The 27,210-nt window shown below is 38.2% G+C and overlaps 1 protein-coding gene across 2 annotated transcripts in view; it reads right to left on the reverse strand.

The window, feature by feature from the left end:
• antxr1c (ANTXR cell adhesion molecule 1c) overlaps positions 1-27,210 on the reverse strand; it is a 99,432-nt gene that overhangs the window by 67,791 nt on the left and 4,431 nt on the right. The window contains exon 1 of one of the 2 annotated variants that reach the window (XM_057825889.1): positions 19,658-21,164. The exons of the other annotated variant lie outside the window; for it this stretch is intronic. The gene's annotated coding sequence lies outside the window, so the exon portion shown is untranslated. Of the gene's footprint in view, positions 1-19,657; positions 21,165-27,210 lie in introns of those variants that run through there. 2 annotated transcript variants of the gene reach the window in all.

A 27,210-nucleotide genomic window follows, 5' to 3' on the forward strand; every position in this document is an offset into this window, starting at 1 on the left:
TGCGAATGAAATGGAATGTGCTGAAATCAACTCCACCAACTAACTAAACCCCCGCTAACTCAAAGATTAAGCCTAATGTGAAAAATCCTGAAATTCCACTTCAAAGCCGATTAATGCTTCGGCGTTGCGGTGACGGCGGACCTACGGCGTTAACGCAGACCCAATTTACGACCCTATGCCGAAGCGTGACGTGCGACTCCTAAAAATCCTGACTACGCGTGACATTCCAACACCTCCGCAAACATCTTCTGTGTCGCCTGCGTGTCAATATTTGTATTCACAGAGTTTGTTTTCAATATTGATTAGCTGCAGCGTCAAATACACGTGTTCCATCTTCGTTTCCATTGCTGTCTATGACCGGAGGAAAACTGAAGGAGTTCAACAAGAGTCCCCCACAACCGTACAAAGACAAAGCCACACTCCTCTTGTGGCTTGGCGTTTAATTACGGAGCAACGCATTCCCTTGACACAGAACTTCAAATATTCAATGACGACGTAGGGTCTAAGCAGTCGCTATGCCGTCAATGGAACACAGAAGCATAAATCAGGCCTTACCACGACACGGCCAACTGATGACCAAGCTATTCAGGAGAAAGAGGCGGGAACTGTAGACGTGAGCAGGAAGCAACTATCTGGTTGAATACAAAGTCGTAGTGCAAAATGGTTCTAGTAGAAAGGTCGATTTCTGAAATTTGGTCGGAAATAGACTTCATTTTCTCATTGAAAGATGAGCAAAGAAGGTCATGGAAATTTTTTTTTTTTTTTTTTTTTTTTTAAATGGGAAATGATGTTTTTGCTCTTCTGCCAACCAACATGTTATACTGAGGCTTGAAGTGGATTGGTTGCCTGATGGCGAGCCAATCAGGGGAATGAGGCGGGAGCTGCAGACATGACCAGGAAGCAACTATTTGGTTTAATACTAAGGCTGAATGCAGAGCAATTCTTGTAGATACAGTGAGGAACAGAAGTATTTGCATCCCTTTTTCACCCACTTGGAAAATAGGTAAAAGTCTGAAATTTCAATCATAAATGCATTTCCACTCATAGAGACATAATCTGAAGAAAGAAAATCCAGAAACCATATTGTATGATTTTAAAAAATAACTTGTTTGTAATTTACTGGGGTTCATAAGTATTGATACCCCTAAGAGTCAGCTATAATTATGACACTCAAAGAATTGTCAGTCTCCCTTAAAAAAAAGTCCACCTTTACCTCATGAGTAACCATCCACCCACCACCTGTTTGAGCTCAATATTGTCCAAGTGCTTCCCACGGTCAGTCATAATCCAACTGCTGCCATGGGCAAGACGAAAAGGCTTTTGAAAGACATCAGAAAAAAATTTGTTGAGCTCCACAAAGCTGGAAAAGGCTTCGGGACAATTAGAAAGCAGCTCGGTGAGAATAAATCAACAGTTGCAGCAATTGTTAGAAAATGGAAAAGGCTAAACATGACTGATAATCTACATCGGACTGGGGCTCCATGTGAAATCTCCCCTCCCCTTTTCTCATCACTCATGATGAGAAAAGAGAGGGCTCAGCCTAGAACTACATGGCAGGAGCTAGTCAATAACCTGAAGAGAGCTGGATGCACCGTTTCAAAGGCTACTGTCAGTAGAACACTTCGGGGCGATTGTTTAAAAGCATGCATTGCTCACAAGGTTCCCCTGTTGAAGCCAGTACATGTGAAGGCCCGTCTGAAGTTTACCAGGGACCATCTGAATGATGCAGAGGGGTCATAGGAGAAAGTCATGTGGTCAGAAGAGTCCAGAGTAAAACTTTTTGGTGCAAACTTTACTCGTTGTGTGTGGAGTAAAAAGAAGGATGAGTACAATCCCCAGAACACCATCCCTACTGTGAAGTATGGGGGTGGAAACCTCATGCTTTGAGGCTGTTTTTTAGCAAAGGGGACAGGACGACTGTACTGTATAAAACAGGGTGAATGGTGAAATGTATTGTCAGATTTTGAAACACCAGCTCCTTCCCTCAGTCAGAGACTTGAAGATGGTTGGATCTTCCAACATAACAATGATCCGAAGCAAACAGCCAAGCTAACCAAGAAGTGGCTGCGTAACAAGCATATCCAGGTTCTGGAGTGGCCTAGACAGTTTCCAGAGCTCAATCCAATAGAAAATCTTTGGATGGAGCTGAAACTTTGTGTTTCTCAACGACAGGTCCGAAACCTGATAGATCTAGAGAACATTTGTGTGGAGGAATGAGCCAAAATTCCTGTTTCCATATGTGAAAACCTGGTGAAGAACTACAGAAACCTTCCGACCTCTATAATTGCAAACAAAGGCATCTGCACTAAATATGATCACTGATTTTCTTAGGGGCAGAAATACTTATGGAACCCCAGTAAATTACAAGTAAATTATTGAAAAATCATACAACGTGAGTTCCGTTTTTGTTGTTGTTTTTTTTTAGATTATGTCTCTTGAAGTGAAAATGCATCCATAATTGAAATTTCAGACCTCGACCTATTTTCTAAGTGGGTGAACTTGCAAAATCACAAGGGATGCAAATACTTTTGCTCCTCACTGTAGGTCAATTTCCCAAGGTTGGTCTGAAGTACACTACATTTCCTCATTAAAAGAGGAGCAAAGAACATCATTTAAAGATTTTTTGATGGGGAGACGATGTTTTTGCGAGTTTGACGAGAAGCGACATCGTCCAATCAGCAGCTGTATATTTTTTTGAAGGATTTTCCCATGAGAATTAGGATCTTGCCCAGACTGATCTGTGTATTGTCTTGTCTATTGTATTTCATAGTGGATATATGGAACAATCAATCTGGCGTGCCAGGATAACTTTAAATGCAGTGAGACCACACTTTAATTTTTTTCCCCTCATCTTGTGTGGTCTTAAATTTTGAAAGTGTTGAAGATGTAAAATAAACAAAAATAATGTGTCAGATTTGATGCGTCGCAGGACAGTTCCCATCCGAATTTCTATAAAATCATTTTCTTTTCTTGAGTGTGAGAAGCCTCGTGGTCATGGCATATTATTTTTTGGTGGACAAGTGGGCATATATTATGGCTTCATCACTAGGCAACTAAACGTCATGGACACTGCCAGTCATAGCACCCGTTGGGAGCAGTCTGTTGGAAACAATGTTGTTCGCCATTTTCCCACGTTGCAGCGGCAAGGTCTGCTATGTCAAGGACTTTGTGGGATTACAGAATGGGAGTGAGGTAATGTGAAAACACCGCTGCATCTGCCAGATAGTGCAGCGATGATTTACCGAAAGCCTCCAGTTTTTGGGGCCAAGTTTGTGCGCAAGTTTCTTCCTTCAACACAGCTAGCAAACAAGTCAAAACAACTCATAACCGGTGCTTGTTACACGCACATAAGCCATTATTCAACCCTTATCTTGCTGAGTAGGTAAAACACGAGTGTCTTGATGTGACAAACAATGAGTCAGACTGTGTTATGTAGACTTGGAGGAGGCTTAGAGTCAAAAGGGAGGAAAAACTACTGAGATAGTAAGGAAAGATGCTCAACATCATCAGAGAATTTACTGGAAAAAGAAAGGGTAGCAAAAAACAAAAACAAAAAAAGCAGTCTTAGCTTTGCATGTTATGCAAAAGCTACAATCTTTATATATATTTTTTTCAATGACAAGCCACAGCTGTTTGACCCACAGACACCGTTCTATTCCAAAATGACCGGAATTCTCATGCGATGCGGGCTTTCTTTTGTTTGAGATCCCAAAAATGACCGTTCGCCCCAAAACGTTTTTTTTTTATTTTTCTTGGGAAAAAAAAAATAAAAAAATAAAAAACTCTAATTGTCATAGTATTTTTGTCCAAATCACATCAGTCAAAATTCAGGACGGTCAGCGGTACATAAGTTCAATTTAGTTTTTGTTAAAAACTTACGGCTAGGCCAAAATTTGCCAAAAACATACCCATTTATTTCTAATGGGTAAAATTTCCCATTCATTTCCAACGGCCTTATTCGCTGTTCATTTCAATAGCACAAAAATTTGCATTCACTTCTATTGATTCCCAAACCCAAGTGACCTAATAAGAACAGGAAGTGAACTTAAGGGAATAGTAGCTGAATGTTCAATTTGCTAGCTTCATTTAGCAAACAGTGGCCATAGAGTGGATGCAGCTAAATGTCACAAAACTCATTTTATTCTCTTTCTTCATCCATCCATCCATCCATCCATCCATCCATCCATCCATCCATCCATCCATCCATCCATCCATCCATCCATCCATCCATCCATCCATCCATCCATCCATCCATCCATCCATCCATCCATCCATCCATCCATCCATCCATCCATCCATCCATCCATCCATCCATCCATCCATCCATCCATCCATCCATCATCTACTGCTTAATCTGGGGTGGGGTCGATTGGGCAGCAGCTTTAGCAGGGAAGCCCATACTTCCCTCTCCCTAGCCACTTCAACCAGCTCCTCCGGCGGAATCCCAAGGCGTTCCAAGGCCAGCCGAGAGACATAGACACTCCAGCATGTCCTGGGTCGTCCCCGGGGCCTCCGCCTGTGGGACATGCCCGGAAAACCTCTTTAGGGAGGCGTCTCGGAGGCATCCGAACCAGATGGCCAAGCCATCTCAAGTGGCTTCTCTAAATGCGGAGGAGTAGCAGCTCGACACCAAGTCCCTCCCAGATTACCTAGCTTCTCACCCTCGCTCTAAGGGAGAGCCCTGACATCCTGCGGAGGAAACGTTTTGGCCGCTTGTATCCGCGATCTTGTTCTTTTTGTCAAGACCCGCAGTTCGTGACCATAGGTCAGTGGTTCTTAACCTGGGTTTGATTGAATCCCAGGGGTTCGGTGAGTAAGTATAAGGGGTTCGGTGAAGGTAAAGAAACGCAGAGCCCTATTTTCGTATGCTGATTAAATCTAGGCAAAGTGACTTTTAGACCAGGTTTTGAACTGGTTTGCTCCCAATTTACAGGCTTTATCCGTTTCTTTTAACCGCTAGTCCTCGATCTGATGGGAGGAGGAAGTGGTTTGCTCAGTGGAAGGTTGACTCACACTTGGTATGAGGGAATACAACAGACCAATGGGCAGCGTGGTCTCAAATTTTGACCTGTTTATAAAACATGCTGTCAGTATGAGAAGAACTTTGAACGGGAATTTGCTAAATAATTAGCTTGCTAGCTTAGCTCAGAAATAGACATGGCGTGAAATGAATAGAGTTAAATTTTCCGATGTGAAAAGTAAATCAAAAGGCAAAATTATTTGTTTTAAATTCATACTGTTTATTGTATTTGTGAGATCATTCATGTTTATTTTTTTTAACATAATCGCTTTGTGTACAAATTTGGCAATCATTTTGTGTGTTTGTCATTAAATTTGGCGCATTCGGCCAGTCTTGGTTTAGTAGTCTATTAAGATTTTTAAAAAATGTTGAAAACATGCTGTCTAAATGAGAAGAATTTTGAATGGAAATTCACTTGGGTTTCAGCTCGCAAGCTTAGATATATTGATTTTGAATGTGAAAAAAAAAGATTTTCCGAATTCCAAAGGGTTCGGTTAATGCACGTGTGAAACTCATGGGGTTCGGTAACTTTAGCACGGTTAAGAACCACTGCCATAGGTGATGGTGGAAACGTAGATAAACTAGTAAATCGAGAGCTGCGCCTTTTGGCTTAGCTCCTGCTTCCCAACTACGGACCAGTGCAGAGTCCGCACTCCTTCAACCAGCTAACTTATTTATTGAATTGGCCATTCCTCTCCTGGATACAGCCAAGTAGTGTAATCAGTTCTGGCCAAGACATAATTAATTAACAGTCCCTTCAACACAATTTCCCAAATTCAGTTATTGGCTTCTGTACTACAGGTAGTCCTTGGGTTACGAACGAGGTCTGTTCCTACGCTGACTACGTAACCCAAATATCCACGTAAGTTGGAATTAACCCTTTAGTACCTCCAAATCTCAAAATAACTATCTAAAAACATGTATTACACGTCATTGTACTGTCCTCGCCAAGACGTTGAGCTAAGACGTAGACAGCAAGCTAGGCTCCAAAAGGATGATGTCAGACGACTGTGTGGTTGGCTGACTTTATTCAGCTGCTCATGACATCAACGCTTGCAGAATGAAACTAAAATAAAAATGAAATTAAATCAGTTTCATCTTCAATAACAGCAATTCAAATTTGCGTTTGTAACAAGCTGCTGACACAGCAATAACAATCCACACGAATGATTAGCATGTATCAGTTAGCGTCTGCACATTCGACCACAATTGAAAACGCACAGTAAACAGTACAAAAGGTATCATATAGACCCTACTCACGTGACATCACAACCAGTTGACGCATTACCGCTATGTAAATTCCTCCTATTATGGCGTGTTTTTCTGCTCGTTAACATTAATAATCAAAATGGTGAAGGCGTGTGTGGCGGTTGGTTGCAATAACAGAGAAGATAGACGGAGAGACTTGAAGTTCTACCGTATTCCGAGAGACCCGGAGAGGAGAGCGAGATGGACTGCTGCAATTCGACAAGAAAACTGGGCTCCAAACGATTACCACAGATTATGTAGTAGTCATTTTATATCTGGTAAGATGCATTTAATGTATATTTAGAGGGTTTTGGGCTGACAACCACAATTAAGATCATTGCGAGGCTAATCGCCGACAACATACAGTTTCAAATTCAAGATGCTTAGTTCTTCCACCATCATTACATTTTGAATAATATTTAGCATGTACCAAGTGAAAGAAGCTGGCCTCGTCTACGGATCATCAGTTAAACAGGTGTGTCCAAACCTTTTGCAAAGGGGGCCAGATTTGGTGTGGGAAAAATGCGGGGGGCTACCTTGGCTGATTTACATAGAACAATATATTTAAACACATTTTAGCAAGCCTTTCTGTGTGTCACATTTGCTTTATTATTTTTTTAAATTCATAATTTCAACAGCCTCGTCTTTGTGGCGTTCTCTTTCGACACTCAGGCTCTTGCGAAATACTGCTGCTGTGAAATTAAACTAGCTTCAAGTTGCTATAATTCCTTGCTGCGTATCTTCCCTGTAATGTTGTCGTACATGTCAGCGTGTCTTGTTCGGTAATATCATTATCGCGTCACATCGAACTCTTTGAAAACAGCGACTGTCTCTTTGCAAATGAGGCAGACACAGTTGTTGCGTGTTTTATTGAAGAAATAGTCCAATATCCACCTATCCTTGAAGCGTCGGCCATCGCAGTCAACTTTTTTTTTTATTGATTGTCGCCATTTAGGGTAATGTTGCTTAGGGGGCTGCTCTTAAAGTTTTTCAAACTTTCGTGAGAATAGGCTGATTTTGTGTGGACAACATAGTTGTAGATATCAGGGTAGCAGATGTCAGGCAGAGAGGGCGAAGACAGTGGGTCGAAAAATATCGATTTAGGCATCAAATATGGATCTGGCGAAGGGATAGACTGAAGCTTTTCCACATAATGCCTTTTATGCAACGCATCCAATGAGTTTACAGCGTCTGAAAGCACTGGGGCTTCCATGAATTGCACAATAAATTGCACGACAAATTGAAACCACTGAGAATACGGATAAACAATGACGAACAATATGGCGGCCGGATACAGCGACACGTCATTCTGTGACGTTGGTGAGTAGGGTCTATACAGGCGTTGCCTTGTGGATGCTTCACAAGCAACAAATGTGCGCGCAGGCTTGCAGCTGAAAACTATCCCCTCTCTCTCTCTCGTCTGTCGCCCACTTCTTCGAGGGTGTAAATATGCTCTTCCTCGTGTGTGCGCAGTGGCGCGAGAAGTGGGGTGCTGAGGGTGCTGCAGCACATCCTGGTGTTTTTTTGGTTTTAAAATCAATAAATAAAACATATTGAAACATTAGCGTATTTAACTTTGGTGATTAAATATATATGTTGAAAAAGTGGCACAAAAAGAAATCAATGAAATTTTCTTTAGAAAAACAGCAAAATTTTCTGAAATTTAATCCGAGGTCAAAAATGATTATGATAGTTTATAATAGTGCCCAGCGAGGAAATATTAGCTGCAGATTCAGACTGTGGAGGACTTTAAATAGCTTGCATTGTAGCCATATTATTATTTGTTGTTGCTGTTGAGCTGCCGCCGTGCAGAGCGCTGTTGGATATTCATGTGCAATTTATTTGAGTGTTGTGCACAGTAGGTGTTTAACCGAGGCTTATTGGACCTTTTAGTTTTCAAATGTGTTTGTGTGTCATTGCTTCGTCAAGCTGCGGGGATTTGCATTATAATACATGCATTACAATACAAAAACTCCAACACACTGTAGGTGGAATGGAATGCTGTCTTTGTAGTAGCCTAGTAGTAGTACGTTAACTATCCAGCATGCGTGGGTGTGAAAAAATATCAAAATGGTGATATCTTGTGATACTTTGCATCCCAAAAGGTTATCGATATGCTCATACCAAAAATCGAGATATCGTTTTAAAAAGGTTTCCATGTTAAAATAATAATAATAATAATTATAAGGAACCAACAAGTTGCAAAAAAAAATCTTCTACCATAATAGTGTCTCAGTTAACTCTATTGCTGCCATTGACGGCGCATGACGCCCAATCCATTAAAACCGGGAAGGGCGAATGAATGTTCATTTGTCCATTCAAAACCAGAGCATTCGCAGTCACTCTTTAGGCCAGAACGGATGGGACAACATTGGCGAGGGTTTGTGACAGCATGTGGGAAAAAGCCCTGTTGGTCTGAAGGCTTTGCGGCTTTCGGCTTCATTCTCACGCTTCAAAGTGTGGAAGACGGAAAAATAAAATTTCAAAAATCCCTACAGCGACCAAGACGGCTGTCTGCCATTCCAGCTGGGCCTATCCAGACCACCCCAGCCTGTAGCCAATGATGGCGCTCCAATTTAACTGACTGGGCACAAAGATTTGTTTGTTTAAAACCACTAACCTACTTTTACAGTTAGTGCTGCACCATGACTCTTAACTGCAGCACTACTGAACTAATGCGCATACATGTAAAAGAAATGTAATATTTTGACAAAAAGGGTAAGTGGAAACTTGTCTCATAACTAAACTAACTTTTATTTTTTTAACATTTGAACATAACATTGAAAATTAAATAAAATTCACTATGATAATACCTAGCGATGACCACAGTATAAATATAATCAAATGTAAAAAAAAAAATTTTTTTTGTCCAGCACTAATGCCAATATTGTTGGCATGATACCAGAACAATGTTTACTTGCCTTATCATAAAGTATAGCTACATAATGCGGTATCACCATGTCAGTGTTTTTTCCTTTATCATACAGTACTTTGCTGTTGTAGGCCTAATATTGTTTTGGGGAAATTGTTAGTTTTTTTTCTGTCACATGTCATTGGTGTTGTTCACATTACCATTGTGTTCTAAGCCAGTGCTTCTCAGTTATTTTCTGTTATGCCCCCCAGGAAGATGTAAATGTTTCACGCCCCCACAACTCTCTGCCGACACTGTAAATAGTATCATTTGTCTATGAAATTATTATTATTATAAGTACACCTCTGCATGACATTGTGTCCTTTTTAATATGAAAGAAAAGAGTAAAATAGATCAACTTACAATAAAGTACAACTTTATTAACGATGTTTTGTTTGTAACAGAAAAGACTTCAAGTGCATCAAGTTGCCTGAATTAAAAAAAAAAAAAACACATCCAAACTATAAAAATACAGGTACATTTTCACCATTTGATACTGGAAAAATAAAATTTAATAAAATCAGTATCTTTTTTTGTGTTTGGGCTGTATTATGGGTTTATGGGTAGGACATTTGTGTCTGAATCATGCAGTCCTCCAAGATGTTGCTTCAATCAGAAAATAAAATTTCACATAAAAAAAAAAAAAAAAATCATATTCAAAACTAAAATTTCCCTCCCCTGAAAATAGTATTGATTTTTTTTTTGGAAAAATGTTATTTTTGTTTGATTTTTTTTTTTGATTGAAGTGCAAAATGTTTTGAACTCCATTTTTTTAAGTGCAAAAAGTTTTGGACACACTTTTTTTGATTGAATCATTTCGAAACAAATGCTGCACGTTACTTGAACTCACTTTTTTTTTTTTGATTGAATCATTTCGAAACAAATGCTGCACATTGCTATTGGTCAGACACAAGCCCGTCGACGATGGGGGGGCAACCGGGTATGTTGTCCCAGGTGTCAGGACCATAAGACCCCCTGAATGACCCTTATTTTATTATACTTTACATTCATATATTTCTTTTTTATTTAAATCATTGTCTGATTTAATATTATGTTCTATTCGATATATACTTAAAAACTTTAACATATCAAATATTTCAATATATATTTTTATTCCCTTTTTTTGCACAATGGCAGCCCCCCTCCCTCACCCCCTCTGTCTTAGTAGAGAATGTTTTGATCCCGTTCTGGCGCACTCAAGGCTACGCGACCTACGTGCCCTGAAGCGGGAAATTAAAATCTCTCATTGTTATAAACTCTAAACATGGCGAATTGTCATAAATCAGGTGCGCAGATAAGAAAACAAAAGAGATGAAGATCATAGAGGTGAATGAAAAAAATGACGAAGTTTTTAAAAGGGGGACAAGAAGACAGAGAATCAGGATAAGAGTTGGCTCTGGACGGTGATGTCGGTAAGTGCACAACAGTCGCGAACAATGGACTTTTACATTCGCGATCACCGTGACCAAAGCCCGATTCAAGTCTGTCACCGGCTGCTTGTAGCCTATTGAGCTGCGGTATGAAAAGACATGCTGCTCGCGTTGAGGTGAGGAGAGAGAAGGTGATGGGAGATCAGGGATATATGTTAGTCTGTGGGGAGCAGGTGCGCGAGGCTGAACAGACTCGGGTCTGGCTACGCATTTTTTTTGTCTTTGACAGTGACTGTAGCTGGAGGAGAGCGAGCCTTCAGTAAAATGAAAATACCATTTGACCCGAACATAAGACGGTGTTTTGCATTGAAATAAGACTGAAAAAGTGGGGGTCGTCTTATATTCGCGGTCTAGACATTATACCCATTCACGACGCTAGATGGCGCCAGATATCATTGGAGCAATGTTTTGTTGTGACAGATCTCAGCTACTCTCAAGCTTAACCAGTTTGCATTATTTTAGTTAATGTTTGTCCTTATTCAGAGTTGTTTCAAGACTACAGTTACAGTTGGACTTCACTTTGATGGTTAATGCAGTTATTGCAATTTTGTTCTTTTATCACAATCGATTGGTTTATTTACATTTCAAAAACCAGAAGCCATTCATTTACGAATGTGCTTGCACTTTAGTTTACATATTTAAATGTTCAGATATTAAGATTTGAATGAGACAAAATAACATGCTTTTTCTCTCAAACATGTTGTTATAATCATGTGTTTCAGATGTACTGTAATTATTTTCTGTATAAAAATAAACTTGGTGTTAAAAAAGTCTTTTTTCAAACTTGAGTCTTGAAAAAGAGGGTCATCTTATAATCAGGGCCGTCTTATATAGACCCTACTCACCTACGTCACAAAATGACGTGTCGCTGTATCCGGCCACCATATTGTCCGTATTTTTTAGACCTATTCTCATTGTTTTCAATTAGTCATGCAAGTTATAGAGCAATTCATGGAAGCCCCGGTGTTATCTGACGCCGTAAACTCATTGGATGCGTTGCATAAAAGGCGTTATGTGGAAAAGCTTCAGTTTACCCATTCGCCAGATCCATATTTGATGCCTAAATTGATGTTTTTCGACCCGCTGTCTTCGCCGTCTTTGCCTGACCCTGATATTTACAACTATCTTGTCCACACAAAATCAGCCTATTCTCACGAAAGTTTGAAAAACTTTAAGAGCTTGGAGGCTTATAAATGCTACGTTGCTGGTTGGGTGAAATTCGGCAGGAATCTTGTGCTCGGAAGGTGAGTTACGAAATTTTCAATTCAAAATCTTTTGTTCTTGCTAACATCCACTGTCAAGTCTAATGTATTTCATGTCATTTGTCAATGGAGCTAGGGCTTTTAATGTGTATATGGTTTAGCGATAGCACTCTCACTACATACATATATAATATGTAATAAATATGAAGTGCGATAGCACTACTCCAGATTGTCCCTAGTTGAATTTATTTTTTGGCTTTTGACCTCAATAGTGAAATTGTAAATTAATTGGATGACAACTGTCTTATTATCCCCTTATAATTATATATTTTCAGGTAGTTCATTCACAACGTCTGAGTGTATGTTGTCGGCGATTAGCCTAGCAATGATCTTAATTGTGGTTGTCAGCCCAAAACCCTCTAAATATATATTAAATGCATCTTACCAGATATAAAATGACTACTACATAATCTGTGGTAGTCGTTTGGAGCCCAGTTTTCTCGTCGAATTGCAGCAGTCAATCTCGCTCTCCTCTCCGGGTCTCTCGGAATACGGTAAAACTTCAAGTCTCTCCGTCTATCTTCTCTGTTTTTGTAACCGACCGCCACACACGACTTCACCATTTTGATTATTAATGTTAACGAGCAGAAAAACAAGCCATAATAGGAGGAATTTACGAAGCGCTAATGCATTAACATGACGAGTATACGGACAACATGTCGCGGGGGCGTGGCTGTGACGTCACGTGAGTAAGGTCTATTCGGGCCAATACGGTAATAAAAAAACACCTACACTCCACCATGTCACAGAGCAGGCTTAACTACCTAGCCATGCTCTGCATTGAGCGTGAGCTTGCTCAAAAACTGGATTTCACTGATGTTATAAATGACTTTGCTGTCAAAAAAATCTAGGCACATCATTGTTTGAGGGCTTGATAACCCCGGGGATGTAGAGGGGGCAGGCACAGGATGTTATACTGTTTTGTTGCTTAGCAGGCATGCATAGGACTCTCAGTTGTATTGTATTGTAGCCAACATGGCACAATAGATAGAAATTGTTTGTTTATATTGTGTCACATCACATTACGGTGTTTTAAATTTAACTGTCCATCTCAAATTAAATAATTTGAAAACTTACACTGTCATTGCTTGAAAACCGTTAATAGAAGGGCTTTCAAACAATTAAAATTTTTAATTGCGTTAATCACAGCTTAAAAATTAATTAATCGTAATTAATCGCAATTCAAACCATCTCTAAAATATGCCATATTTTTCTGTAAATTATTGTTGGAATGGAAAGATAAGACACAAGACGGACATAAACATTCAACATACTGTAAATACAGTAAGTACTGTATTAAGTATTTGTTTATTATAAGAAAAAATCCACAAAATGGCATTAACATTATTAACATTCTTTCAAATAGAAAGACTTGTAGCTGTATAAGAGGGGATGGTTACTATAAAAAACAAAAACAAAACAAAACGTGTAACCACTAAGAAATCTGAATGTCAAAAATTGATATTCCATATTTTCTGCGTCCTATATGGTATACTGGGGACGGGTTTCAATAAGCTTCGGCTTCTCCCATCAGCCCTTTTCTTTTCGGGTTGAATTAATTGTAAACACATATAAATGTTGTTTGTTTGGATTTGTCATGCCTGAAGGGAAATAATTAAATAAATAAATACGTTCTTAAAAGATAAATTTGAGTACAAGTTATAGTATTTTCTTTTATATCAAAACCCCTCTTAATGTTTTCGTTTTAAAATTTTTTAATAAAATTTTCAATTAAAAAATAGCCGTAATAGCTCGCCATTGGTGACGTTGCCGAGCAGTGACGTCACATCAGGTTCCCTGCCGTTCTTCCACAGTATCTTTAACTACGTAAGGTAGTGATTGAAATACACCACAAGGTGTCAATGGTGAGTTTTAAATTAATTAGAGATCTAGCCAAGGCAAAGTTTGAGTTTTATGTGTATTTTGCATAGCTATTTTGATTGGGAATGCCAGTTCTCTTTCCATTGAATGCTTTTCTTTTTGTAAACATTATTTTTATTGACAGATATGAATATTATTTTTGTTGTGCTTTCACTAAATGATACTGTAGCGACTCAACTGTTCCGCCCAAATGCATGATGGGAAGTTGGGCCACCGTGACTGTCAGTGGTGGGTGCAAATGGTATACAATATGTTCTGCCTTGTGTTCAATTAAGCGTGTTAAGAAAAAGATTGTCTCTTGCTCCGCTCAAATGCACGATCGGAAGTTGGGCAACAATGACTGTCAGTCGTGGCTGCAAATGGTATACAATATGTTCTGCATTGTGTTCATTTAAGCGTGTGAAAAAAATGATTGTCTTTTGCTCTGCACAAATGCATGATGAGAAGTTGGGCAACCATGACTGTTAGTAGTGACTGCCAAAGCTTAAACCAAAGAAAGGCGCGGTCCAATGAAAGCCTTTGTCCACTCGCAGTTCTCTGCCTTTTCGCTCTCAACGCATGAACGGGTCATTCTGTGCATGCGTTAGTTGCGTCAAATAATTTAACGTGATTAATTCAAAAAAATATTTACTGCCCGTTAACTCGATAAATTACACAGCCCTAGTTAAAAGTACTGCGTATGTTGTCGTGACAAGCCGGTGGCAGGGGTGGGGTTGGGGAGCCCAATAATGGTCTCTTGTCACCGGGCCCCTGCAACTTGACAGCCCTGGTCAGACATGTCTGACTGACAAGTGACTGCAAACATTTTTGAACACAGTAAAAAGACTGGTCTTTCCTTGGCTCCCTCGTGCCCCACCATTTGAGAAGTACTGTTCTAAGAAAATGTTTGCCAAACACAGTTAAGGTAATGTGGTTACCCACTGTTTTTACAACAGAGTAATGAGACTTTGTTAACCGCCACCCTGCTGATTACTATCTTATTTAGATACACAGAGAATGCTGACATTGGCATTTAGCAACAGAAAAGTGCAGTTAAGTGCTGTATTTTCTTTTTAAAAGCAGGATTGTAAAAACACTTGAGTAAACCTACTGTCAAATATGAACTTTTTGGCATGTGAGCACATTGGCATTAGATGATTAGATTATTTTATGTAATGTACATAATTGGTAATTCCATAATTTGCTAAATTTACCAGAATGTTTGACTTCATATTTTCTAGCTGGACCTTTGGAGCTGACTTTATGAGGCAACTCACAACAACTCATATGAACCTCTTTCTCCACTTATGCAATATATCAGTCAAATCATAACAGCGCTGCGCATGTCTTAAATTTAAGGAATGTAATTTCAAGATTCATTCATTCATTCATTCATTTTCCATGCCGCTTATTCCTCACGAGGGTCGCGGAGGTGCTGGAGCCTATCAAGATGACATAGTTAATACAGAGAACCGTAATCACCAGTAATCACCAATTTGGATGTTGTGCAAAACACAAAAAGCTGGCAAATTAGTGCCACTTTTTCAGAGTGGATGTGAATTCATAATGAACATTGCCTTTGCATTTTCTAACCTCGTAAAACCTGCTCACACTTTAGGCTGCAATCCCTAATATGAGCTTCTAACAAAAACATTGGTAGTGGTAACCAGTGGGACTAGAACATGTTTTATCAATTGTTTTCACTGCATATGGAAACAATCTATGGTTGCATTACACCATGCTATATAAATCCTGGCTCCAGTGTATAGCCAAGTAGGTCAAATATGTAGATTAAGGTAACATTTATGTGAAAACAGATACAATAACACACTCAAACAAGCGTCATTGTTCCACTTCTATCTTTTCAAAGGACACGAATGGTCATCAAAGAGTGTATGCCAAGTTTCACTACACAGCAAGCTTTTTCCCTCCGACTTCCAGAATGTGGTGGTTCACTTGGCCTCAATGCAAACAAACCTTGTTTTCATCTTCAATTGCACTTATCCTCGCTCGGTTGAGCTGGAGCCTATTCCAGCTAACTTTCAGGCATGAACATGGGTCAGGGGTTAAAAAGATGAAAGGTAAAAGGTAAAAGTGTGTGGAGAAAATATGGTCCGGTACACTGTACAACCAGGGCTGTCCCCAACGGCAAATTTTCTCCCTCCCGATTAGTCAGCCGACTATTTTTACAATTAGTCGACTAATCTAATACAGTATTCCCCCCGCCTCCCTTTTTTTAATTTTACTAATTTAGCGATAAAATTTTTGATGACGCTTGTTCATTCACAAAAACATTTTTGGGACACTTAAATTCTTTATTAAAGTACAAATAAACATGTAAATAACAACAATAAATCACAAATAAACAATGAGGTCTAGTGCAAAAGAATGGACTGTAAACAGATTTAGAACACTGACTTCGCCTTTCCAACATGATTCAAAACAATTTAAAAAAAATATATCTAGTATTAATATTATAGTATACTACTATATATGATAATAGTATAATAATTATTGATTGCCAATAACATTTTTCATAAAAGATGTCATTTTATAGATATTCTTAGTATAGAATCTGAATTCTGAAATATTGTGAGGTTAACTCCAGAAATCGTTATTTATATGATGAACATGATGTACTTTTATTTTGAAATGTTCACCTGAAGTATCTTCGCTAAACCGCTAATCGTAAGCTTTACATTCTGCAAAAAAAGCTCTCTTTGTTATTGCATGTAGCGTCAGTAATCAATTCCCCCCCCCCATTTTATTCGTTTGCAAATGCTGTTAACCAGCGATTTTTCATTTTTGAAATGTCACCTTTTAACCGCAAGTTTGTGTTTTGGAGAAGACTGCCAATATTTTATAGCAGGCTAAAGTAGGTTGTCTTTTTTTTTTTTTTTTTTAAGGCTGTCAAAATTATCGCGTTAATGGGCGGTAATTAATTTTTTAAATGAATCATGTTAAAATATTTGACGGAATTAACGCACATGCCCCGCTCAAACAGATTAAAATGACAGCAGAGTGTCATGTCCACTTGTTACTTGTGTTTTTTTGGTGTTTTGTCGCCCTCTGCTGGCGCTTGGGTGCGACTGATTTTATGGGTTTCAGCAACATGAGCATTGTATAATTATTGACATCAACAATGGCGAGCTACTAGTTTATTTTTTTATTAAAATTTTTACAAATTCTATCAAAACGAAAACATTAAGAGGGGTTTTAATATTAAATTTCTATAACTTGTACTAACATTTATCTTTTAAGAACTACAGGTCTTTCTATCCATGGATCGCTTTAACAGAATGTTAATGTTAATGCCATCTTGTTAATTTATTGTTATAATAAACAAATACAGTACTTATGTACAGTATGTTAACTGTATATATCCGTCTTGTGTCTTATCTTTCCATTCCAACAATAATTTACAGAAAAATATGGCATATTTTATAGATGGTTTGAATTGCGATTAATTACGATGAATTAATTTTTAAGTTGTGATTAACTCGATTCAAAATTTTAATCGTTTGACAGCCCTACTTTTTTTCCCTTTTAGCCTCAATGTAGCAATGCTAACGTTTACAGTGTTTAATATAGATGTGTTTCCTTATTTTGTATGTCTGAACTTTAATTCTACGGCGTGTTGATGACCAATAAACATCTGTGAAAGGAACTGTTGTGCCATTTGCCATCAGCACGCACGCACAAATGTATGCACGCGCGCGCGGCGATAAAACCCGTGAAAATTACTGCCCTCATTTTTATTGACTGTGCGATAAATGGACTCATTGCATATCGAGACAGGCTTAGCAACTTCAATAAAATATCTCGTTAGTTAGTCAGATGGACTTAAGATCTGCAAACTTGTAATTGTGTTGTGTGTGTTTAATTGTGTTTTGTTTAAATAAGTCAGCATTTTGACCGTTTTGGTGCGCTTTTTTGGCTTTGTGCCGCTTACCCTGCTTGCATACCAAGCGTCCGACATTAAAAAAATATCTCCCGAGTGAAAAATGTGAAAAACCACGAAGTAGCGCACCCACCCCCTCCCTTGTGTGTGTTCAATTTATTTATTCAGATTTAGCATTGGGAAGAGATACATATAAGACATGTTTTTTCACTTTTTCCCCAAAGTATAATTAAAAAAAATATATAAATATATACACTGCTGGCCAAAAGTATTGGCACCCCTGCAATTCTGTCAGATAATGCTCAATTTTTCCCAGAAAATGATTGCAATTACAAATGCTTTGGTAGTAATGTCTTCATTTATTTTGCTTGCAATGAAAAAACACAAAAGAGAATGGGAAAATGAATTAAATCATTATCATTTTATACAAAACTCCAAAAATGGGTTGGACAAAAGTATTGGCACCCTTTGAAAAATCATGAGAGGTTTCTCTAATTTGTGTAATTAACAGCACCTTTTACTTACCTATGGCACATAACAGGTGGCGGCAATAACAAAATCACACTTGCAGCCAGTTAAAATGGATTAAAGCTGACTCAGCCTCTGTCCTATGTCCTTGTGTGTAGCACATTGAGCATGGAGAAAAGAAAGAAGACCAAAGAACTGTCTGAGGACTTGAGAAGCAAAATTGTAAGGACGCATGGACAATGTCAAGGCTAAAACTCCATCTCCAAAGACCTGAATGGTCCTTCGTCTACCGTGCGCAGTATCATCAATAAGTGTAAAGCCCATGGCACTGGGGCTAACCTCCCTAGATGCGGACGGAAAAGAAAAATTGACAAAAGATTTCAACGAAATGTGTGGATGGTGGATAAAGAACCTCGTTTAACATCCAAAAAAGTTCAAGCAGTCCGAGGATACAGCAGTGTCAACCCGTACCATCTGTCGGCTTCTGAAGGAAAAGGGACCCTATGGTAGGATACCCAGGAAGACCCCACTTCTGACCCAGAGACATAAAAAAAGCCATGCTTGAGTTTGCCAACACTTACCTGAGAATGCCAAAAACGTTTTGGAAGTAATGTCTCTTGTCAGACGAGACAAAAGTAGAGCTTTTTGGGAAAAAGGCATCAACATAGAGTTTACAGAAGAAAAAAACGAGGCCTTCAAAGAAGAGAACACGGTCCCCACAGTCAAACATGGCGGAGGTTCTCTGATATTTTGGGGTTGCTTTGCTTCCTCTGGCACTGGACTGCTTGACTGGACTACCAACAAATTTTGCAGCATAATGTAGGGCCCAGTGTGAGAAAGCTGGGTCTCCCTCAGAGGTCATGGGTCTTCCAGCAGGACAATGACCCAAAACACACTTTAAAAAGCATTAGAAAATGGTTTGAGAGAAAACACTGGAGACTTCTAAAGTGGCCAGCAAAGAGTAGAGACCTGAATCCCATAGAACACCTGTGGAGAGATCTGAAAATGGCAGTTTGGAGAAGGCAGCCTTCAAATCTCAGGCACCTGGAGCAGTTGGCCAAATAAGAATGGTCTAAAACTCTACTAAGTATTAGGCTGAGGCGGCCCATTTTAAAAATGATAATGATTTTTTTTTTTTCATTGTCTTTTGTGTTTTTTTAATTACAAGCAAAATAAATAAAGGTATTACTACCAAAGCATTTGTAATTGATATAATTTTCTGGGAGAAATTCAGCATTATCTGACAGAATTGCAGGGGTGCCAATACGTTTGGCCAGCACTGTATAGATAAGTTTTTTCGAGAGAGGAAAAAAAAAAAAAAAAAAAATCAAACAAAAATAAGCAGTTACTCAAAATGTTACTCATTACTTGAGTATTCTTTTCACTGGATACCTTTTTACTTGTGCTTGAGTACATTTTTTGGATGACTACTTTTACTCTTACTTGAGTAATATTGAGTAACTACTCTTAGAAGTATATTTTTTCTCAAAAAGTTACTCAAGTAAATGTAACGGAGTACATGTAACGCGTTATTACCCACCTCTGGTGACAACTGACCTTGGTACTCTAGAACAGAAGGTGACGATAATGCGCCAATATATTTGTCAGTGAAGAGGGTGAAGATAGTGATGACGTCAATGCAAGCGGATAGTCCGATAGTGTATGATAACATTTCTTCATGTAGTAGTAACCTTGAACACTGCTTAACTGTGTTTAATGTTATTTAACAATATAGTCAACTATTCACCATGTTGTTATTTGACCAGGACGGAAGAGGAAACAGCAGAGGAGAAGGTGTTGGGACACCCCTCTGTTATTGAACATGTTGGTAGGCTCCGTTAGCCGCGGGAGTTAGGACACGGAAGGACTCGTGCTGTCTTTTTGTTTTGTTTGTTTGTGTTTGCTGCCACCTACACATTGGGAATGCATACTACATTGGCAAATTGGAGGTTTCATGCACTTTTGCTCTTCCCTTAATATTTTCGTTTTTTAAAATTAGTTTAATTAGTAGGTTGCCATTGTTGTTGGCAACGCAATGCACTTGGGCGGTAATGTCACTGCGCGGCAATGCTAGCCTTCCACTGTGTCACTCTTTTGCTACATAAACATGTTGTCGTTTCTGCCCTTCCAATTTGAACCCGAGCGGAAAAGTGATGATGAAATAATCGAACGTCTCCAGCGGGTTTCGAACTAGCATTTCCCGTGCAACTTACGAGCGCGTAGACCACAGGACTATACTTCCGCGTGACGTTGGAGTCATGATTTTCCTTGTAAAGATCTATTCGATCTGTTGGCTGCAATCAGTAACAGGTCCTCAGATGAAAACCAAGAAATCTGTTACGGTCCACGAATGCGGAAGCAAGCAGACAACAATGACATAGGGATTGCGTAAAAGGGCTTATTGAACACGCAAAAAAAAAAAAAAAAACACATGATCATGAAACGCGAGACACAAAAAGGGTCAATGACAGTAGATCGGGATTAAAAAAACAAAAACAAAAACCCAAGGGGAAACCCCGGTGAGAGGCAGGCGAACGGAAAAACCAAGGCAAATATGCAACTCGCAATGAAGGGGTCAATAATACGAACGGTCAAATGGCAGCACGTTGGTATCACAGCAAGCCACCTGGGATCGGTTTAAAGACACTTGTGATGAGCTGGAATTGGATGCAGGTATGACGTTGGGAACTCATCCCACATCTCTGTAATAAAACAATCTGACCGGGTGTTCTGACAAAATTTGCAACCCATCAAAAATTGCTACCTTGCGGGTTTTGCGCATGCGCGTAACGTTAAAAATGGCCGCGAATGCGTTAATTCCTAAGTAAACACTACAAACTTTCTTTAAAGAAAGGAATATTTACTTAAGTTTGATCATGTAAAGACATGTACAAAAGTTCTCAGACACATCCTACCATGTTAGCTGCACACAGTAACTGCACGCCGCGCTCTCACTGTTAACAACTTTGCCGCGTCGTTAAGTATTAATTTACGCCATTTTCGTGTTGCACATGTATGTTTATGATGTATCTAGTTTAGTTAGCACTTTGGATAACATTGAGAGTCCAATTGAATGTAAAAGGGGTTTTTCAGCGCCACAAAAGCTTTGGGAGCAAAATTTTATAAGGGAGCAAATTTTGACAGAACACCGGCAGCTGAATGTGACAAAATTATGCCAGTCATCATACTAGCTTCGCTTGCTAGCTAGCACAGCTATTATCGCAGTGCAGACATACCACATCATCACCCCCAGCGTGCATTGCGCACGTAAAACATGGCGCCCTTCGTAGGTCAAAACATGTACTAAATATTATAGATTTGTAAATCAATGGCAATAATATATGTGTTTCTAATAATATATTTTAGTAAAAGAGAACAATTGTGGCTTATTAGAGCCTAAGAGTCTTTAAATCCGAGGTTCCCTTTTTTACTTGTACTTGAGTAAAATTTTGGATGACTAATTTTACTTGAGTAATATTATTTTGAAGTAATGCTACTCTTACTTGAGTAAAGTTTTTGGCTATTCTACCCGCCTCGAATCATCAGCAAAACTAACCATAATCCCTCATTTGGAGACAAAATACCACTTAGATATCTATGGAGGTAGATTTGTGTCTTTATTATTCAATCAAAAAAAAGTTGCTTCAATCAAAAAAAAGTCACTTCAATCAAAATATATATTTTCAATCAGAAAAAAGGTCAATTCAATCAAAAAAAAAAAAAGTTAATAAATTTGAAACAAAAAAATGCATTTGAAAACAAATTTTCTTTGATTTTTTTTTTTTTTTTTTGATTGAAGTCGTTTTTTTTTTTATTTTTTTTTTTTAATTGAAACGACTTTTTTGATTGAAGTAATGTTGTTTTGCGTTTGGGCCTCATTTCGGTGTTTGGGCCTCATTTTGGCTAGTGAACATTTGTCAAAATTGCAATTAAAAAAGTGCCTTATAAACGTTTTCCTCTTCATTCAAAAAAAGGTAGTTCAAAACTTTTTGCACTTAACAAAAAATTGACCAATAAAAAAAAAAAAAAATCAAATGAAAACATTATTTAAAAAATATAAATTTACATTTTATTTTTCAAATGATTTTTTTCTTTGATAGAAAATATATATATATTTTTTTATTAAAGCAACTTTTGTAAGAATGCCCTACCAACAATTTGGCCCAAACATAAAAAGGATTGCTTCAAAGAAAAATATTTTCAATGAAAAATTAAGTGTTCAAAACTTCAAATGCAAATTTTTGAGTCTCAAATATTTATTCGCATTCAACAACTTTTTTTCAATGGTTGAAAAAAAATTTTTTTTGATTGAAGTAATTTTTCTTTTGAAAACATTATTTTTCTTTTAAGCAACTTATTTTTTGATTGAATAATAAAGACACAATGTCCTAGCCAAAATGTGGCCCAAACGCAAAACGACATTACTTTAATAAAAAAAATTCAAATTCAATCCAAAAAAAAAAAAAAAAAAAATCAAAGATAGTTTTCAAATGCATTTATTTTGGGATTTAATATATATGTATATTTTGATTTGAATTTTATATATTTTGATATATTTATATCAAATATATATATATAAATATTAGAGCTGTCAAAATTATCGCGTTAACGCGCGGTAATTCATTTTTTAAATTAATCACGTTAAAATATTTGACCCAATTAACGCACATGTCCCGCTCAGACAGTATTCTGCCTTTTGGTAAGTTTTACAGCAAGGTTTTTTGTGCTGTCTAACAGCGAACTCTTGTGGTCGCTTTGCGACATGGTTTATTGCTTTCTTGCCAGTTCAATATGGCTGCACGACGTCTCGGGCTGACGCCTACATTGTAATGTTGTGCTTATATGATCCTTGGACAAGATTTGTCCGTAAGTATGGTTGTTGTAAAGAATGTACATATTATGTTAGTAAGCGAAATGTTATATTTTTTGTATGAGACGCTTTTTGTTTATGTTTAGTGAACCTGTATAGCGTGCTAAGCTAACGTTGTTGCTAAAGCAATGCTTGTGTACTTTTTTTTTGTAGTTTCACTACGGTCTAAAGAGGACATTTGAGGCCATTTTATTAATAAATCAGATGAAAAAGGAAGAAGTCTGATTATTAAGGCGTCGTTCACTAGCTGTCAAGCTTTGGAAAAAGTAGACGCTTCGGAGTGAGGACAGCATAGACAGATTTAAATGACAGTAGAGTGAAATGCCCACTACAGTCCTTATGTACCGTATGTTGAATGTATATATCCATCTTGTGTCTTATCTTTCCATTCCAACAAAAAATATGGCATATTTTATAGATGGTTTGAATTGCGATTAATTGCGATTAATTACGATTAATTAATTTTTAAGCTGTAATTAACTCGATTAAAAATTTTAATCGTTTGACAGCCCTAATAAATATATATATTTTGATTGAAACGACTTTTTTTTTTTTTTTAAATTGAAGCAACTTTTTTTTTTTTGATTGAATAATAAAGACACAAATCTACCTCCATTGGGTTGCCTGGTTTCTAGGGTTTAATGTATTCGGATTTTATATGTTGTATTTGTTGTAATAACTTTTAACGTGAAGCATTTTTATTATTTTTTTTTTTTTTTCAGTTTTATTGTATACCACTTTCCTGCCGTTTTATTTATTTATTTTTAAATAATGTACTATAATTTGCTTTGTTATAAAGCACTTTAAGGCCCTTTCAGAGTTTGTAAAGGGCTATGTAAATAAATTTGACTTAATTCAGCATTCAAATTGCCAACAAAAAGATTGTCGACACAGAATTACAACTGCACTGCAGAGCTGCTGTATTTCATATGGATTATGACCGCTTTCGTGGCGTGTCTGTGAAAAGCCACCCCGAGGTATGAGGTTGGGCGTTGCTTGAAGAAGATTACTAGAGAGCTTCCTCATGTTTGATGTCCACCAGCCATGTCTATAGTATGTCTGTCTCAAAAGTCTTCCCTGGAGCGTGCGCTGAAGCTGGCATGAGAGCTAACAATAACACTGGCCTATACTCACGTTATTCTTAGCATGTGTCTGTGTTTTAGGCAACAAAACGAGTCAACAATGGCCTCCGCACATCTGGACAGCAGCCCCGTGTTTCGAGTTGTGCAGCAGATGCTTGCGGGCGCAGCTTGTCAAGCATAAATCAGCGGTTAGAAGATTGTATATTCCTGATAAAGCCATTCGCCTGCAGCGACTTGAGCTGTTATGTCGCAAAGGTAACAAAAACAGACCTCGGAATGTATCCTATCCTTACTTTTTATTCAAGTTTCAAATTTCTGTATACATCATTAATTAAAAGCCATTCACGCCCTTGGTAGATGGTTGTTCGGGTTACGGTTGGGGGGAAGGATTGATAATTGAACAGGTGGATACAATTCAGGGAGGCACACATGATGGACAGTTGGTTAGGAGATAGATGTTACATTGTTTGAAGGATGGACTGTTAGCAGGAATAATGGAGAAATAAATGGACAAAGGGATACGCGAGAAAAACAGATTGGTGGATGACAGTTGGAAACGTGGATGGATGGATAAACAGTTGGATGGACAGACTAATTATTGAATGGATAACATACTGTATGAATGAACGCCTTTCTTGTCATTGTACAACTATTGAATGAAATTGATTAATTCTCCATAGTGTAAACAGCAAAAATTCAAATAGCAAAACAATGAAATCTCAAAATACCTACAAAAAAGGAAAAAATAAAATACCGTAACAATAGCAATATGGCATAGACTTCATAATGATATTGACGGGTCAGATTCGACCTTCACTGAGTCACGCCTTCAAGTAGAGAGCCATCCAACAATCCGCTTCAGGTATTCAGTCGGTCGCAGCGTCACATGCAGCGATCCAACGCCGGATTTATGTTGAAAAAGTACGAAAGCTGGACCACATACAAACAGGAAGGATTATCTCAGGTGTGATTTGTTCGAGGATGATAATTATTATATTTTTCGTTTTTTTCACAAGAATTTTCAACGTAAAAAGCATTTTGTTGTAAGGCTGCCACCACATTGACTGACATTCTAGCAAATTTACATAAAATAAATGCTAACTGCATGTTTTTTTTTCCCTTTAACCAAGAATCGTGACTGTTTTACATCCATATCGATAAATAATTCAGGGATTTAAGCATTTGTTCACAAGAATTTTCACTGGAAAAGCTCTGTTTACATATGGCGGCCGCCAAATTGACTGACAGACTAGCATCATACTTCAACATATTTACGTAAAATAAATGCTAACTGCCTGGTTTATTGCTTTTAACCAAGAATCGAGACTGTTTTATGTCTATATCTATAAAGAATTCAAGGATTTAATAATTTATTCACAAGAATTTTCAACAAAAAAAGGTTTTTTTGTCTGTGATTCCACTTGGTCAGCTTTGACGACCATGCCAACAATGCAGGCCCCATATTAATCGGCCACGTGTCCCGTCAATATCATTATGAAGTCTATGAATATGGCGTGTCAAAGTGTCAAAAGAGAGTTTCTGCATACAAAATAACATGATGAGATCAACGGATTGATTTGGATGAATGGAATATAGTACCGTAATTTTCAGACTATAAACTGCTACTTTTTGCCCTCATTGGTAAACGAACGCGACCTGAAGCGGAGCTCTCCAGTTTGATAACCTCTCGATGGGTAAACAAACAACCTCCACAACAAGGCAAAACTCTTCCCTTTCTGTAATTATCGGACAGTATAGAGGGGCCTTAAATAACTCGTTGTCAAAAATAACAGGTGACCATTCAGAACTTTACTAACAAAGCCCTGACCATGATTTGTATGGAAGGCACTGGTTCATCACTCTAGTTACCTCATTGCTCATGATTAAAAAAAAAAAAATTATCGTTAACAAGCGCTTTACAAAGGGGCCTTAAATAACTCGTCACAACGCCAACTGGCGACAATTCAGATCCCAACTGACGTTCGCTAACTTTATTAGCAAAGCCCTGTGTGAAAGGCGCTAGTTAGCCCCTCGCAGTTAGATCTACCTCGAGTAACTACGTTCTACAACGCGGTGAAATATCGAGGACTATCTGAAGTCTGTTATCAAGAAATTAAGCGAATACTTGTGTTACAGACACATCACAAGCGCAGGAATTGATCGAACGACACGATTGAATGATTTATGAACACTATAGGCCATCACTCAAACTTTTAGCTTTAAGAAGTTAACAATTTTTGACATTAATCCCTTACCTTTCCGCAATTTCCAATGGGTCCGGGCGAGAAGCTGGGATGGAGAGGGGTTCCGCCTCCTCATTGCTGATTGGTGATAACTGTGCTCCTGTCTCTCACTATTGTCAGTCATTTGTTGTCACGAGAAGAGAGTGGCGGTTATAGGTCTAGGTCATCGGACTAGAGTGTAGTTTTGAGCATGGACTACGGTTTTGAAGTTAACGGTTTCACTCGCTCGTTGACAACCCTGCCCCACTTTTTTCTCCTCGGATCTACGTGATTCAGAAGAATGACCCATTTTGATTTCAAAACGGTGAAATTTCACCGAAAGGTGGCAAGTTTGCATGCCTGCATAATACAGTGAGGACAGCTGCGGTGCGGCTTATCTATGAACAAATGCCAATTTATTGTCAAATGTGGTGGGTGGCGGCTTATAGTCAGGTGCGCCTTATAGTTCGAAAATTACGGTGGATAGAGGTAGATAGATTCTAGGAAACATGGATAGATATCCAAAGAAGTACACTCAAACAAATAAAACATGTTATTGACCTGAGAAATTTGTTTCAAGTGGTTACACAAAACTGCTTTAGGTAACATTAAGTCATGCCGTTAAATGAAGAATGCCTAGATGATTTCAGTAAGTCTGAATAAACTACTTGGACAAGTTAAGCAATTCCTATTCATACCTTTTACATTCAAAATATGTAACCATATTTTGTTTTCTTACATTAGGAGTGTTCATTTTATATATTCATTGTGATGTTGTCAATATTCTAGATGATAGGGGGACCCTAGTGCAGACCATGGGCCTAACTGGCAATTGTACCCTACGCTCATGAGAGGTAGCAGAGGAACTTTGCATCCCTTAAGTAAGCACAGAACTCAGGCTTACTATAACGTGTTTTTTAACCGAACACACTCCAG

Source organism: Corythoichthys intestinalis, chromosome 21, assembly GCF_030265065.1.
Source record: "Corythoichthys intestinalis isolate RoL2023-P3 chromosome 21, ASM3026506v1, whole genome shotgun sequence".
In the NCBI taxonomy this organism is placed as follows: Eukaryota; Metazoa; Chordata; class Actinopteri; order Syngnathiformes; family Syngnathidae; genus Corythoichthys; species Corythoichthys intestinalis.